The following is a 17,303-nucleotide window of genomic DNA, read 5'->3' on the forward strand; positions in this document are numbered from 1 at the left end:
ATCGACCACTTGCCTGGCCAGGACCGCATCCCCACTGCTAACTCCTTGGCATAAGCCACCACCTCCTCAGGTAAGGACTATTTCACTATCCTCCTAAGGAGGTTCTTGCTTCTACCCGTGCCCCATACGCACACTCTCAATAAAGCAGTTAGAGGAGTTGTTTTAAATGTGAGTTGTATTATTATGTCAAACCCAGCTCAACGTCTCCAAACGTCTCCCCATTTCCTTTAGAGGATAATCTGAAGTCCTGACAATAACTACTGTCCCTGCCTGACTCCTCACTCCCCGCCCCGTTCTCCTCTCCCCTCCAATCTCATTTCCTCCCACTCTCCACTTCGCTCCCTCCACTCCAGCCCCTCTTCTCCTTTACTGGATAGAACGGTCCAAGCACAGTCTTACCTTGGGGGCTTTGCCCTGACCGTTCCATCTGTCTGTAATTCTCTTATCCAAGATATTCATGTAGCAACCTCCCTTTCATTCTTCGGGCCTCGGCTCAAGTGGTACATTCTTAATGAGGCCTTCTTCCATATCCTTATTTAAAATTGAATCCCTGGATCAGCACTTCTTACCCTTTATTTTGTTCTATTTTTTGTAAGTAATATTTATTGTCTAACATGCTACATAATTTATTTATATAGAGAGGATTTTTGTATCTGCTTTGTTTATTCCTGTAATCTCATTCACTACAATGGTGATAAATAGTACATATAGACAAATTAGGTATTTAATAAATATTTGTTAAATGAATGGCACATGAACAATTTATCTGTGTGTTCACTGTAATATTTCTAATTCTATTGGCTCTCCTGCATACCAGACCTTGGTAATACTTATTGCATACCTATAATGTTAGAATCAAAATTTGAAGGAGTTTCTATTTACCATTAAAACCAATGATCCAAATTTGAATTTAAACACTTGGTGGTCACAATGTATAATGCCCCTCCATCTTACAATATTTATTTGATCACATGCATCTCCATTTATCTCGTACACTTTCTATGAATTTTGGAGCAAAACATTTGAGTCCCTGACCATTATGAGGACAGAATGAGTGTATAGTTATATTTGAATTCTGTAATCCCAGGATCTACACTGCTGTATGACAATCATATCAGGAACAAAACTGGCAAACATAACTGCAAAGTGTTGCATTGAGACAGGTTATTTTTTAAAAAATAGAGAGAGCAAATGTAAAGCCTGTTTTGCCAGATGGAATGGATGATAAGAAGAAAAAAGGCAAAGGTAGAATAAATATAAACCAGATACCACCAGGTCCTTGATTCCTCCGCCTCTCAGGGCCAGTAGCTATGTATGGGGAACCCCAAGAACCTCAGAATCGAGACTTATTGCTATTAAGAAGAATACCATCAAAATCGGGTGGTAAAAAAATGCCGGCACTTCCAAATAAGCTTCCTTTGTACCTATTTTTGATAAAACAAGGCAGAAAGGAATGTAATGAGTCCGGGGAAACTCCAGCTGTATCTGAATCTACCCCAGTTGTTGACAAACAGCTCAGCCTCTCTCTAGTCTTGACACATAATGAAATTCCTTTCTGCACTGTGTAGTCCCATTCGCTGATTCCACGTTTGTTTCGTAGTGCTGACAGCAGAGACCTTTCGAGCTCAGCACCAGGCCCTGGAGAGGTGACAGCCTCAAAACCCACTGTTCTCCTAGAACGAAAGCTCCATTTGTACTACACACCTACATACACAAGTACATACTCAAACTCTCCTCAGGAGGAAACACATTTTTTTTTTTTTAACTTTAGCTAGGTTTACAACAAAAAGAGTCCCAATTCATGAGTTCATTTCCGTGACTACAACTGTTTTCCTCTAAGCTATCCCTATGGGGTAGAGACGAAAATGAGATAAAAAACAAACACTATCCTGGAAACTCCCGGAATCCCTCAGTGGCCCCTAAGAACTATGCTTTACCCTCGTCTAGGAATGCCAAATCCTCGGACAGCCCGAAAACACAAATTGAATGAATAACATGTTTTCTTCTTTCATCTGCGTGGTAATCTCCACTGGTACACGAGGCACAAATGGTGAAATCATGTTCCATTGTGTTTGACACTAGGTTAAATTCTAATGACTGCAAAATAAAAGGGATCACACGCTCTTCTGGCGAAATCACAGAGCGTGAGGGCTAATTTTAAGGACTTTCACAGGGAATAAAGGAAAAAAATGAAACATATAAGTAAAAAATCACTCTTTCTCGTGAACATTTGTGCTCTTGGACCCTTATTCATCTGTCTGGCGGTCCAGGGGGTCCACAGAGCCCTCCTCCAACACCATGTTTCAAACGAATTACTTTCTTCCCTATTAGCCTTCTTCAATTATAAGAATATACCACTATTTATGTAATAATTCATTTATTGACAGATATTTGGGTCATTTCCAGTTTTGAGCTAGTACAGATAAAGTTGTTTTGAACATTTGTATATGTATGCTTGTGTGGAAGCATGTTTTCATCTCTCTTAGGTAAATACGTAGGAGTGAAATGACCAAGGCGTGTCACAGGCGTGTGGGGAAATGTTTTCTAAGATTGTTGTACCTTTTTATATTTCCACGGACAAGTAGAAGGGATCAAATGGTTCTGTGACCTGAACCAAAATTGTTCTGGTCAGGCTTCTAATTTTAGCCATTCTAGTGAGTGTGCAATACATCGCATTTTAATTTGCATTTCCTCAATGACTAATGATGTTAATCACTTTTTACGCACTAATTTTTAATTGACATATCATTCTTGATGAAATGTTTGTTCATATTTTTTGGTCCATATCCTAATTGAGTTGTTTGTTAATATATTATAAGTAGTGTTTGATCTTTAGATGTTGATAGAAGTCACCACCTGGGCCTCAAATTTTTTTTGTTTACAAATTTAATTGTTTAGTAAAAAAAGTACTTTTTACTTACCTATTTCTTTTTGAGGGAGCATTGGTAACTTATGTCTTTCAAGGAATTTTTGTACTTTATCTAAATTGTCTTATATTAGTATGAAGTTGCCCATAATATTCCCTTAAAATCCCTTTGAACTCTTTAAGCTGTGTCCTCTCTTGTCTCTGTTGTCGATAATTTGTTTCATTTCTTCCCTTCACTTTAGCTAGAGGTTTATGAATTTTATTTATCTTTTCCAAGAACCAGATTTTGGTCTCTTAAATTTTCTCTGTTGTTTTTCTGATATATTATTTCTGCTCTGACCTTTCTTCTGCCTGCTTTAGGTTTAGTTTGCTCTTTTTTAATAGTTCTTTTTTTTTTTTAATGTTGACCTAAGGCCAGTGATTACAGTTATTTTCTGATATGAATATGTATTTTATATATATATATATATATATATATATATATATATATATTCATTCCATGCTATAAATTGTACTCTAAGCACTGATTTAGCTGTATAAGAAAAACTTTGGTAGAGTCTGCTTTCATTTTCATTAAGTTCAAAATACCTTTTAGTTTCTCTTTTAATTTCTTGACCCCTGAGTTACTTAGAATTATGCTATTTAGTTTCCAAGTATTTACAGAGTTTTCCAGCTATCTTTATGTTATTGATTTCTAATTTCATTCATATATTGTCAGAAAACATTATATGTGACTTAGGGCCCTTTAAATTTTATTAGAATTATTCTCTGGCCCAGAACATATCTACTTTGATAAATGTTCCACATGTACTTGAAAATAATATGCAATATACTCTTGTTGGGTAAAGTATCCTATAAAGTCAATTAGGTAAAGTTGGTTGATGTTTTAAATGAAAGAGGTATTGAATTCTCTGACTATACTTATAAATTTATCTATTTCTTCTTGCTCTTCTATAAGTTTTTGATCCCATGTTTTTTTTTTTAAATTAAATTTATTGAGGTGACACTGGTTAATAAAATTATATAGGTTTCAAGTGTGCAATTCAATAATACATTCTATATATATTGTGTTGTATGTTCACCAAACAAAGTTAAATTTCCTTCTGTCATCATATATTTATCAGTTAAAAAAATTCAGGGTACTTACCCTCTTTTGATAAACTAACGCTTTATCATTATGAAGTAACTCTTTGTTCCTGGTAATATTTATTGGTCCAAAACCTACTTTTATCATATTAATAGCCACATTTTGCTCATTGTTAGGATGGTGATCTTATTCCATCCTTGAATAATTAACGAGTTGGTGTCTTTATATTTAAATTTGGTTACTTTTAGGCAGCATATTCTTGGATCTTGCTTTTTATCCAGTCTGATAATCTCTGTCTTTTTATTGTAGGGTTTAAACCATTTATATGTAATGTGATTATAATAATGTTAGGTTTGACTCTGAAATCTTGTTATTTGTTTTTTCATTTCATCTGTTCTTCTTTTATGCACTCTTTTGGATAATTTGAGTATTACTTATGAGTCTCTTTTATCTCAATTGACTTCTTAATTGAAATTATTTAATCTATATTTTCAGTGGTTGCTGTAATGTTTACAGTACATATTTTAAATTATCACAGCCTATAATAATATTATAACACTCTATATGAAAAAGAACTTTATAAATGATATACTTCTATATCCCCACTCTGCCTTTGTGCTATTATTGTCATATATTTCAATTATATATATGTTGTAAACCCCACAATCTATTGTTATTATTTTTGCTTTAAACAATTAATTATCCTTATATATATTATTTACCTACATATTTACTATTTATGGCACTTTTCAACTTTTTATATTGGTCTATATTATTATCTAGTATAATTTCCTTCTGCCTGAAGCACTTAATTTTTCTTTTAGTGTAGGCCAAATGATAATTAATAATTTTGGCTTTTGTGTCAGCAAAAATTCTTATTTCAGTTTTGTTTTAGAAAGATAGTTTTACTGTATAAAGAATTCTAGGTGTAGAAGTTTTCTTTTGCCTTTTTCAATAACTTTAAAGACATTGCTCCTACTTTCATTCTTATCTTTACTCCTCTGTACATATTATGGATCTTTTCTCACTGTTTTTAAGATTTTCTCTGACTAGTTTTAAGGAATTTGATTTTGATATGGCTAATGTAATTTTCTTTATATTTATTGTACTTGGGGTTTGTGAACTTCTTAGAAATTTTATTGTTTTCATCGAATTTGGAAAATTAAACTTTTAATTATTATATTTTTTTCCTCTCCTTTCTTATGGAGACTGCAATTACATACACATAAATATCCTGAAAATTAGCTCAAGGTAGTTTACTCTCTTCTCTACTTTCGATTTGGACATTGCTAGTTCGGACATAAAGTTCATTATTCTTTTTGTCAGCACTATCTATCTTGTTGATATTCCCATCCAGAGCATTTGTCATCTCCAACATTTTAGCTTTCAACTCCAAAAGCTTGATTTGGGTCTTGTTATATTTTTCATATCTCGACTTAACATACATAATCTTTCTTCTACTTTCTAACACATGTGCCATATAATTGTTTTAATATACTTTTCTGTTAATTTTATTATCTGTATATTTTCCAATTCTCTTGAATGATTTTTTTTTTCTTTTTCATTATGGAATACACTTTCCTGCTTCTTTGCCCACCTAGTAACTTTAGGTCAGATGTCAAACATTGTGAATTTTACCTTTTCAAATCCTACAAATTTTCATATTTCTATAAATATTCTTGATCCTTATTCTGTACCAGAGTTGCTGGAAACAGTTTGATCCTTTCAAAGCTTGCTTTAGATGGGGCCAAACATGAGTAGTTGAGAGCTAAATTTGCTCTACTACCGAAGTGATACGCTTTTGCCTACTCTACCCAAAACCCTTTAATTTCAAAATTGCAGTCCCTCTGGACAGTGGTTATAAGAACTATCCCATCCTTTGTGAACTCTAAATTGTTTCCTCCAATCATTTTGCATTATTCTTCACCAGCTTCAGACAATTTTCTAACCAGCATTGATGAGTACTCTGGAAAGACTTGAAAGAGAAAGATTCTGCACAGCAAAAGAAATCATCAACAGAACAAAGAAGCAACCTTCTGAATGAGAGAAGATATTTACAAACAAGCCCTTCAATAAGGGGCTAATATCCAAAATACATAAAGAACTCATAAAACTCAACAACAACAACAAAAATCTAATTAAAAAATGGGCAGAAGACCTGAACAGACACTTTCCATAAGACATACAAATGACCAAAAGACAAATGAAAAGAGGCTCAACTTCTCAAGCTATTATGGAAATGCAAAGTAAAACCACAGTGAGATACCACCTCACACCTGTAAGAATGGCTATTAAAATAAGACGAGTAATAACAAGTGTTGGAGAGGCTGTGGGGAAAGAGAGAACCCTCATACACTGCTGGTGAGAATGCAAATTGGAACAGCCACTATGGAAAACAGGATGAAGGTTCCTCAAAAAATTAAGAATAGGATCATCATATGACCCAGTACTCCCTCTTCTGGGCAGCTACTCCCGAAATTCGAAAACATTTATCCATAAAGATATATGCACACCGATGTTCACTGCAACATTATTCATGGTGGCCAGGATGTGGAAACCACCAAAGTGTCCTTCAATAGATGACTGGATAAAGAAGCTGTGGTACATATATACCATGGAATAATACTCAGCCATAAGAAGAGATGAAATACTGCCATTTGCCGACAACATGGATGGACCTCAAGATAATCATGCTAAGTGAAATAAGCCAGACAGAAAAAGCTGAGAAATGTATGCTTTTACTCATATGTGATATATAAATCTGAAAACAACAAATGAACAGGACAAACAAACAAAAGCTCATGGACACAAACTATAGTTTAGTGGTGACCAGAGGGAAATGGAAAAGAGGGGGAGGTAGGTACTGGTATAGGGGGTCAAATACATGGGGACAGAAGGAAATTTAACTTTGAGATGTGAACACACAATGCAATATACAGATGATTTATGATGATTTATTGAACTGTACAGTTGAAACTTATATAAATTTATTTACCAATATCATCCCAATAAACTTGACGAAAAAATTTAAGGAAAGAAACTTTGCAAATATTCAGATTCCCACACGCATGGCTGCCTGCTGCTCCTTCTCTCTCTCTCTCTCGAATTCTGCTTAGCAAATTTTAAGCATTTCAGCCTCTCTTTTTAACCCCAACTCAGCAAATCCACCAGTCTCTACTGAGCTAGGGCAATCAGAAGCTCACTTCCTTTGTTTGCCCTCTCTGGGATCACTATTCTGTCCCTACTGACAAAATCTTTGCTTTGTTTATTTTGTCTGTGTGGGTTTTTTTTTTTTCATTTTTTTTCAGGTGAAATATAAATCTGGTCCCTGTTACAATATCGCCCAAGAATATTTTAACACCTTTGTTTTCATATAATTGCAAAGGAGCATCAGATTTAGAATCAGAATACCTAATTTCAAAATCTAATTTGATTTTAATGAACAGTGTTTTGTCTGTGGCTTGCTCTTTTACTAACTATAGCAACTTTGGCAATTAATTTAATAAGTCACTCTAAAAGTACCTCTCCCTTTTTATGAAGTAGGGATGGTTATACATGTCCTACTTATTTATGAGGTATTTTGTGGGTGGAAATGAGCACTAAATTATGTAAATTGTTTTGTAATTTCACAGTCGAATTCTCTCTTCCAAATCTAGTGCTGTTTCCACAGTTGCCTTCTTTATTAAATATACAATTTAGAAATGGGTTCTTGCCAATAAAGCATTCTAAATGCTAGTATGATATTTCACATATTTTGTTGTGTTTTTCCCTCCCTACATATATTTTTTTGACTGAACGTTAACAACTCTGTATAACTCTCTCAGGATTAATGTAACTTTTCAATCTAGAAAATGAGATGATCTCCAGTTGCATTTATAATCCAGTTATAAATAGCTGGGTAGAATGAGTATTGATAGGGTATAGCAGCTATATATTGTTGTTATTAACCACATGATGCAATTCTTAATTCTGCTTTACACAAGGAAGTCCATGGCACCTCACAAGCACTACAGGATTTTCAATAAATTTTATAGAATGTGAGATAATTTTAGTCAATGTATTGAGAAGGAAAACTTGATTTTAAGAAAAAAAAATCTAGATTTAGGATTAGAAGTGACTGTCCAAAAAAGATTCTGGAAATATATGTTGATTAAATTTTATTTTCAATACTTGCTATGCCTTCTTACCTCTGATATTTTCCCTCGCGCGCCTTCCCCAGTATCCTCATATTCTCTCTTGCTCTTTCTGTGAAAATAGCTCTTGGGAAAGTGGTTTGAAAAACTCATACTGTGGAAGTATCTTCTATAGATAAGTCATTCTGGAGATAATGTAGTATTTTTTCATTTGGTTTCTTTTTATGTGGGGTTCAAAAAGTAACGCAGCATCTATTTAGTTTACTTCAGGGAAGTGTGTTTGAAACAAATGACCTGTAATGTTGCCTCTAATCCTGATCCTTCTATAACTCTTGGAATGTAAATTTGATGATGGAAATTCAACAGTTATCCAGATTATTCTGGTATAGAAATGATGAGAAATTTCACTTAAATATGATATTCGCAGGTATGCAAAACATAGGATTGGAAGTCGGAAAACGATTTCTGATTGTTTGGGCTTAGAGTCCCAAAGCTTGGATAAAAATTTCTCAGTGTAGTTTTCTCATTTACAAAAATGTAACTTGTTAGAAATCCACAGGTTACGTACAGCGTTTAGCACAGAGAAGTCACACTGAAGAGGCTCAGTACGTGTTTGTAAATTGAAGTATCTCATTCATGGACTTGTAAAACTCCCTACAGGAGAAAGCACCCTTCCTCTACTTGTAAATGTTCGCCTATTTTCAAACAAAAAATCAGGCCCCTTGAATAAAATGAACTGTAAACAATTTTCATTTGTTTCTCCTAATTTGAGTTTTTAGAAAGACTGCCTCAAGGAGTCAGCATAACAAAGAAAAACACTTTATTAAAGTTAGTTAAAATCTAGGTCAAGGCAACTAGTTTGGAAATATTATGCCATTTCTGTTTCCACCGAAGACATAACAAAATCTAACTACTCAGGACCTCATGGCACCTCACGACTCTTTTTTTTCAGGTAAGTAAATTTACAGGTGGATCAATCTTAATTTAAATGTAGCATGAAAACTCCTTAAACCAGTTTTCAAAGTTTCTGAATAAATTGTTTTGGAAAGTAAATTTTTAAATGAAGTTGATATTTTAGGTTAAAACTACTCTGCGTTATTTTGCCCTTAATTAGGCAACAAACTGAAAAGTGATTTCTTTCGGATGACATTCTAAGTTGCTTTTTATCGGCTAAGAATAATTCCATGCATTTCATCAAAAAAAAAAAAAACAGATTGAGGATTTTTAAATAGTTTTGTATATTTAACTCCTTCCTTGATCATAGTTAAATCAATGATTATTGATAAATTGTTAACTACTTATAAGCCATGCGAAAAGGTGCCAATGATATTCTACAGAGTTTGTGCATAAACCCACCGTTTTTTGGTGTGTTTGATTTGTTTCTCTTCCCCAAAATTTCCTGTCAAACTATCAATCCCAAATAAAATTCTAATTTTTGGTGTGTGTGGAGACTCCAAAACTGAAACGGTAATAAATTCCCTACAAATCCTCCAATAAACAATGGGAGAGATATTTCATTACTCCATTTATTTCAATTAAAGATTTTCAAAGCTGTGTTGGCACTTGTTGACTCTGCTTAGAGCTCTCCAGGACTGGGAAAAAGAAATGCCAAAACCTGTTAAGGGAACATACATCCTTAGGGGTGAACCCTGGCCATGGGACACAGTTCTCACCCTCCTCCCTCAGACTGTGGTAATTAATCTGTAATATGCATAAGAATCACAATGGCTTCTTCTGTTTCGGTTTCTGGTGCCCACATATGTGAAACACCTGCCTCTCTTAGCAAGTGTCCTGATCCACACCTGTAGCCACTTATTCCCATAAAGTTTCCTCTTGTATCTTATTAGGCGCAATGCTTATTTTTTGCTTGTTCGTTTTTAGTGGGCTCCAGCAATGGAAATGATTTATTAATATCCATGATAAGATTAAACAATAACATGCATCGGCAAATTGATGACCCCACTTGAAAACCTCTGATTCATAATTTTGCCAGCTGAAGATCCTGATAACATGCAATGTTCAAATACAGTTGCCAACATCAGGGGTCAATGGTATCCTAGCTTTCTTTGCTGGGTAAGCCTTCCCCCCTTGGGTCAGTGAGTGTGCAGCTTGAAGACAAAGGGACTTCTCTACAGAGCCTTCAAAGTCAGGTTTTACTATTACCCTGTTCTGTCATGCCCACTGTATTCACTCATTCTGTAATCCATATCACACGTATACTATGTGACAGGCACTATGCTGAGTACAGAGGCTATGACACTCTCCAATACTTATTTAACTCACCTCTTAGGGCTTAATTCAACCCTACTCTCTTAAATATGAAATCAAGGCCATTCGACCATTCCATGATTCTTTTGCATAAATATATTTTTTAATTCATCAGATTTGTCTAGGTCTTGGGATACAGTGACAATGAAAATTTTGTTCTTTCCCTCACAGTACCACAGAGCTAAATGAAGGTAGAGGGTAAAAGAGGAAATGACTAAACTTGTAGAGGTCGCAAAGGGTTATGAGTGTGGTCATGTTTATCTGGGTTCACTGATAAATAAGAATCAACTTATCAGGCAATGAAAAAGAGAAAGACATTTCCAGAAGAATAAACAGGGCATGGGATGGCAAGAGACCATTCAATTTAGAAAATAAGCATTTGCTATGGGAAAGGTATATGGTACTAGTCAGGAAACTGGGAATTAAAACTGGAAAGGCAAATCAGGAAAATACTTGGAAAGGTCTACACCACCAATCCGTAGAGTTGGAATATTAATTCTTACTGATTTGTCACTGGAAAATTTAGGCATATAAGTGGCATGATCATATTCACCACCTCACGGGTGAATGTAGGGAATTTCCTTTGGGGCAGGTCATATGTTAGGACTCTGAAGAGCTCAGAGTTGTAAATGTTGGAGAGGCTGTTGAAAGGATGAAAACGGATGGCTCGAGATGTAGATATGACCCTTGGTAAGGGGCACAGATTTTTGAAAAAAATATCTTCACTTAGCAACATTTTAGAAATTGGCAATCCTATTTCTGGTCTACATTTTTTCTTGATCTTAATTGTTCTTGAAATCTAACAACTGTAAACCATCATGGTATAGATTTTTTAGATCAACCAGTCTGTAAGATGAATGAGAAAACAGGTTCAGAATAAGAAACTGCTTTGCCCACATTTTTAGAGCAGACGATTGGCATATCCAGAATTAGAACTCGGATCTCTCATCCGAGGTGAGAATTCTTTCCACTGGATTATGCACACCATCAAAAAGCCATAATCCTTATATCTGATTAGAAAATCATTATGCAGGAAGATTATGGCCCAGGCCATATAAAATATATGAAACAAGAGAAAAAGAAGAAAAATATTAGAAGACTTTGTAGTGTGATATGTATATACACATGGCGATATACACATATATATTATACATATATAGCCATATGCTCACATATTATGTTAGAAAGAAATGCTACAAATTTATCAAACCTACTTTTTAAAAATATGAATAATAAGAATTATAATGGGATATCACTCTTCGGATGCAAAAAAATAAGTAACAGGATAGTAATTGATTTGAAGGCTGAGGGTAAATAGTAAATAAAATAAAGCAAAATAAACCGGTTTCTTTAAATGGACTAATAATAATAATGTGCTAAAAGTGAGGAGTAAGATCAACTTAATTCTTGGACACATGAAAACAAATATCTAATTATAAAACAGATTTAAAATATACAGTCAGAAAGTCCCCATAATTTGATATACAATATCCCTGAAGTTGCCTCGCTGTCACTGCTTCGACCTTCCTTCTGAACATTTTTCACTCCATTATTCACATCCTCAGATACATTAAAATAAAAATCAGCGCTGTCTTAAAATATATTCCCTTCATTTCAATTATTTCCCAATATCATACATTCTGTTAAGACTCCACTTATTTTTAGGAAGAAATAAAAATCTCTTTTATAGGGAAAGAAAGGTTAAATGATGAAATAAAAGATCATTATCATAAAGACAGACTGTGTTTCTCTTAAATAGAATAATCTCGATAAAATATATATTTCTGTACATATTTGGTTACCATTGTTCATTGCAAGTTGCCACAATTCAGGGAAAGCATAAGATGGTCCGCTGTGATGTAAAAAGAAGATAGTATGCTTCTTACTAAAATTTATCTTTGTATTTTCATTTTGAAAAATAATGCACATATTAAAAACTACACAAAACATAAATAAGGTTCAGTGATTTAATCATCATCATCCAAATAAAAAAATAGAAGACTGTTCACCACCATCAAGCCTTCTCATGATTACTAAACCCTCAGGGACCCCACACAATGATTCACTATCCTGACTTGCGTGGTATCTATTTTCTTAATTTTTTACAGTTTATAAGCTAACCGTGCACCCCTAAACAGAGCGTCTTGTGTTCATTTTGATTTTTTGAGCTGTATGTAAAAGGAGTCATATATTCTTCACTCTTTTCTTCCTGTTTTCAGTTATTCAAACTTTTACTCTTTCATTCACTTTCAATGCTGTGTAAGTCCTAGATGAATACAATTCATTTACATATTCTAGTGCTGTTAGATATCTGGGTGGTTTATATTTAGGCGCCATTATAAATAATGCTGCTATGAACATCTTTTCAAAGTGTTTCTGTTAGGTGTCAACCTAGGGGTGAAATCATCAGTTCATTTGATTTTGGAACTACTTTCCATCTTTTACTAGTGTTTTAAAGGCTTTGGTTTTATATTTTTATTATTTTGTTTGTGTATTTTGCTTCTGTTTTGCTTAGGTTTTGCATGTTTCTCATTAAATATACTATTTTTACTTTTTGTAAAAATGGAGTGGTATCTCTTAATAGTTTCTGACTCTTAATTGTGAATATGAAGGTGTTTGATTTTGGTGTCTTAATTTATATCTTGGCATTTAATTGAATTTCTTCATTGTGTGAGTTCTAATGCACATTCTTTAACTTTATTAAATTTGTTTCAAAGTTGATTTGCCTAATCTATGTCCTTTAAATTTCCATGTGAATTTTAGAATTAGTTCATCGATGTCTATAAAAGAACTTGCAGAGATTTCGATGTGGTTTCTTTAAAATTGGAATTGCATTAAATCTATACAATTTGGGAGGAAAAGATATTTTAGCGATGCTAAGTCATCTAACCTATGAACATGGGATATCGATTAAATTTGATCTTCTTTAATTTCTCTGATCCATGTATTGATTTCCAGTGTGCTGGTGTTCCATCTGTTATGTTAGGTGTATCCTTCAATATTACATTCCTTTAAAGTCTTGCGACTTCCAACCATAACAGCCACCAACACAAAAGCATTTTCTAACAATGCTGTTATGGGTTTAATTGCGCATGCTCCCCAAATGTGTGCGTTCAAGTCCTAACCCCTAATACCTCAGAGTGAGAGGTAATTGAGTTAAAATAAAATAGTTTGGGTAGGTTCTAACCCAACATGACTGATATCATAAAAATGAGAACTTTGGAGAGATAGAGGCACAGGAAGAACACCTGGTGACCGTAAAGGGGAAAGGTAGGCTGATGCTTCTACAAGCCGAGGAACACCAAAGATTGCCAGCGAAAGAAAAGTGGCGAGAGGGGCATGGAATAACTCTGCTGACCTTGACCTCGGACTTCTGGCCTCCAAACCTGTGAGACAATGAATTTCTGTTGTTTAAGCCACCCAGGTTGTGGCTCTTTGTCACGGCTGCCCTAGCACAATGAATACAAACGCTATACACAAATATTCAGAACACACTGGTTTTTGTTTAGACCCTGGAAACGGTGTCCCTTTCCAGATCACAGAACTAGACTATGCCAATGTCTCATCTATTTCTAAATAAATAGAAACAACGGTAATTCCTTCGAACTCTTAGATGATCATTTAGTAAAACACGCCTCCATAAGACGAAGGAGGGAGCATATTGAAAATGAGGCCAGCCCCAATCACTCAGGGCTCAAAAAAAGGACAACCAGAGCTGTCCTATCCTGGATCCTGCCATCCACAGGTGCTGTGCCAGGCTCCCCCGGGTGTCTGCTGCTCATGCGTTCAGGTGGCATGTTTAGAAGTTGTGTTAACTCATTTGAGGCTCTAGTGTATCATTTAGGGTAATTTGCCAGTTTGGAATTGGCTAAGACTAGCCCTAACTTATACTAAATGATACCCGCAAGGCCTGAAGTTGTTGATGTAGCTTTCAAGTGGCCTCCTTTAAATATATGATCTATCAGATCCGGTCAACTACAGCCTGCTCAGGAAGCATCATCCAGGGAAAGGCAGAGATGCACCCTCAGGAAAATGGCAGGCATGGCACTGTTCTGGGCTCTAACTAGGAGAAAAACACCCAAATTATTTATGTGGTTACTGCTGGGAACAGTAAGCAAAAGTGCATTCCATGTATATTGTAATGATTACTATTATACAGTTAAAAAGAGAGAGAGAGTTACAGACAACAGCAAATGCAAAATTAACATTAACCTCAGAAAGGCTAACAACCCCATGTACTAATTCTAACCTACATCAACCGTTAAACCTATACCTCCATCACTACGTGCCTTGTGCCCTTATGCTCCTGCTATCATTCTTTAAGGCTGTTTTCAAGAATTACTCTCATTTGTGCTAAAGAACACAGAGTAAAGAATGACTTCAAGTAATTCTCGAAAGAAATCTGCAAGGGAATGAGAAAAGCGGCATAGTTGCGGGAGGAAGCTAGGAAAAAGATGTGGTTTTAGGAGAAGTCAAGGTCAGCCTGATCCCAAAGGTAGCTACGGAACGCGAGTTGAACCACAGCCGTACTACCCAAAGCACAGAGGCTAAATGGTTCCATTCCCCAAGATGGGAGTGCCTAACCCCAGGGACCATCAACGCCCCTCATCCCAAGACTCCCCTTCAGAACTGGGTGCAGAGCCATTAGCAGCGAACAGCTGTGGCCGCTGAGGGGGGCTGCCTCGACCTGCTCTAGGAGGTCTGGCAGGGCATGACAGCCTCTACCACACCACCACCGTGTGGTTACTCAGCACCTAGCCGACTTGCTGTACATGCATTAAGTCACAGGTCCCACTCTATAGGTGTCGAATCTTACTGATAAGAAATAAATCTCATTGAGAAGACAAGAGATAAATCTTATGGAGAAGATAGATGATAGTTGACAGATGATAGATCGATCGATCGATCGATAGATAGATGGTAGATAATGCATGCTAATCAATAAAAATAGGATTATAATTTAGCATCACCTGTTATACTAAATCTGACAAATCTTGACTAGATTATAGCAAAATTTTTTTAGTTTATCTCATACGGGCTTATATATTACATATAAAAAATGGAAAAGTTTAACACTAATTTTCCTCACAATACAATGCAAAACATTCAAATTCAAGCTGCAGAAAAGATAATTTGAATGAGCTTGGTAATTTTTGAAGTTTGGAGAGTATCTCATAAAACTTTATATATGAACATTAGATTTAACAAGAATTATCTTAGTCAAGTAAGCCAAACACCAAATGGTGTTGAAAAATGTTTCACTAGAACTACAATTTGCATGTAATTCCCAATATTCATTTTCCTTTCCTTTTCTCAAGCATCCAAACATCTCAAGTCCTGTAATGAAATTTTCCTACGGAAGGGTAAAAATGAAAATAACCTTTTCTCCTGTAATAAGACACACAGACATATACCAGACATTTGCAGAAAGTTCTCTTACACGGAAGTATTGTGGAGAATAATTAAATATTAAGGTCAATCAAATATTATTTGGTATCTCAGTACATTTGAGTGGCTTTCCTTACATCTTAGAGAATTGAAAAATTCGTAATTCTTCGAGAAAAACTTAAAAAGTTATGGTTAGATATGTCTTAATATTTACCATTGTCCTAATATTTACCATTAGACATGATCCCGATGCCTACTCGAATTCTTGTTTCACAGATAATATCAATAACAAAAGTTTTCCGCTATGAGTTCTGTCCAAAAGAATCAGTAGCTATTTGTACAGTTATTTCTACAGAAAGTCTGCTTGATAAACTGCAAACACCTTATATTCAGGTGCTTAATAATTAGCTGAAGGGAGAAAAAGGACAGTAATAATAAGAATTTTGATCTGTGCCTTATGCGGTCAGGTGCAGGCCTGGAAAGTTTCTACATTGTGACAATTGGCCTGGAGCTCCATTTCTAAAATGTCTCACTCCTGATAAGCAGATGCCTGCCACACCAGTGATGCTTAAAAGGCCATAGCCAGCTCTCCTGGACCGCGGGACACTGAATCAGACCTGCAGTCCCAAATGTGATCATTTAAAAGCCATTTAAGCATTTTACGGTTTACACTTATGGTCAGATAGGTCATTTTTTTCCCCTAGCATTCATCATTTCAAATATAAAAGAAGAAGAAGAAGAAGAAGCCTGGAAACCAAGATTATAAAATTGAGACCACAAATTTCAGTGATGAAAAGAACAAGCAATTACTAAAAAGCAGTATTTAGGAAGGCATGCTTCCAAGTTATGCCTTCGTCATCACCAAAGCAAATGCCTGTCGAATTGAAGTCTCATTTTAAAGAAAGGTTGATAAACTTGCTGACTCAGAATGAATCAAGCTAAGACTTGTAACTATAAGGTCATGTGGTCAAATTCTTTACAAAGATTTTAGAAATTGTATGTGCAAATTATTTACTCCCTTAAAGTAGCTTCCTTCGCAAAGTCTACATCCATCCCAATGACGCTGGTATTTCTTACTTTAAAATGTGTAGGGCACTTAAGGGTCTTTAGTATCCTCTTCTGGTGCTAGAAAATTCTTATCTATAAGGGTAGCTTTCATTTTTATAAATAGCAAAAAAAAGACAGTGAGATACAAGTTTAGTGAAAAATACAACAAAAAAAAACACACAGTAAATACATAGAGGCACTCATCAAAATGATATATATGCTCTTTTTCAGATATATAGGATATATTATTAAATGTTTATCATTATTATCATAAATATATGTGGCTTGATATGTTTTAGAGTTTTTCAATTCTTTAGGAATTTTGAAAAATTGTTTCTTAGTTCTTCCTGTAGCTTGAAAGTCCCTCTGGGAATCCCAGATGTGTCTGTCAACTGCCAAGAAAGAAGGAGGTCAGAAAAATATTCCTTCCCACAATTATGTTATCAGTATTAAAATTACCTCACTGCCTCCAGAAGTGAGCTGTGAACTGTGGCCTTGATGCTATAGTGCCTCT

This window comes from Rousettus aegyptiacus, unplaced genomic scaffold, assembly GCF_014176215.1.
Source record: "Rousettus aegyptiacus isolate mRouAeg1 unplaced genomic scaffold, mRouAeg1.p scaffold_m13_p_13, whole genome shotgun sequence".
Taxonomy (NCBI): Eukaryota; Metazoa; Chordata; class Mammalia; order Chiroptera; family Pteropodidae; genus Rousettus; species Rousettus aegyptiacus.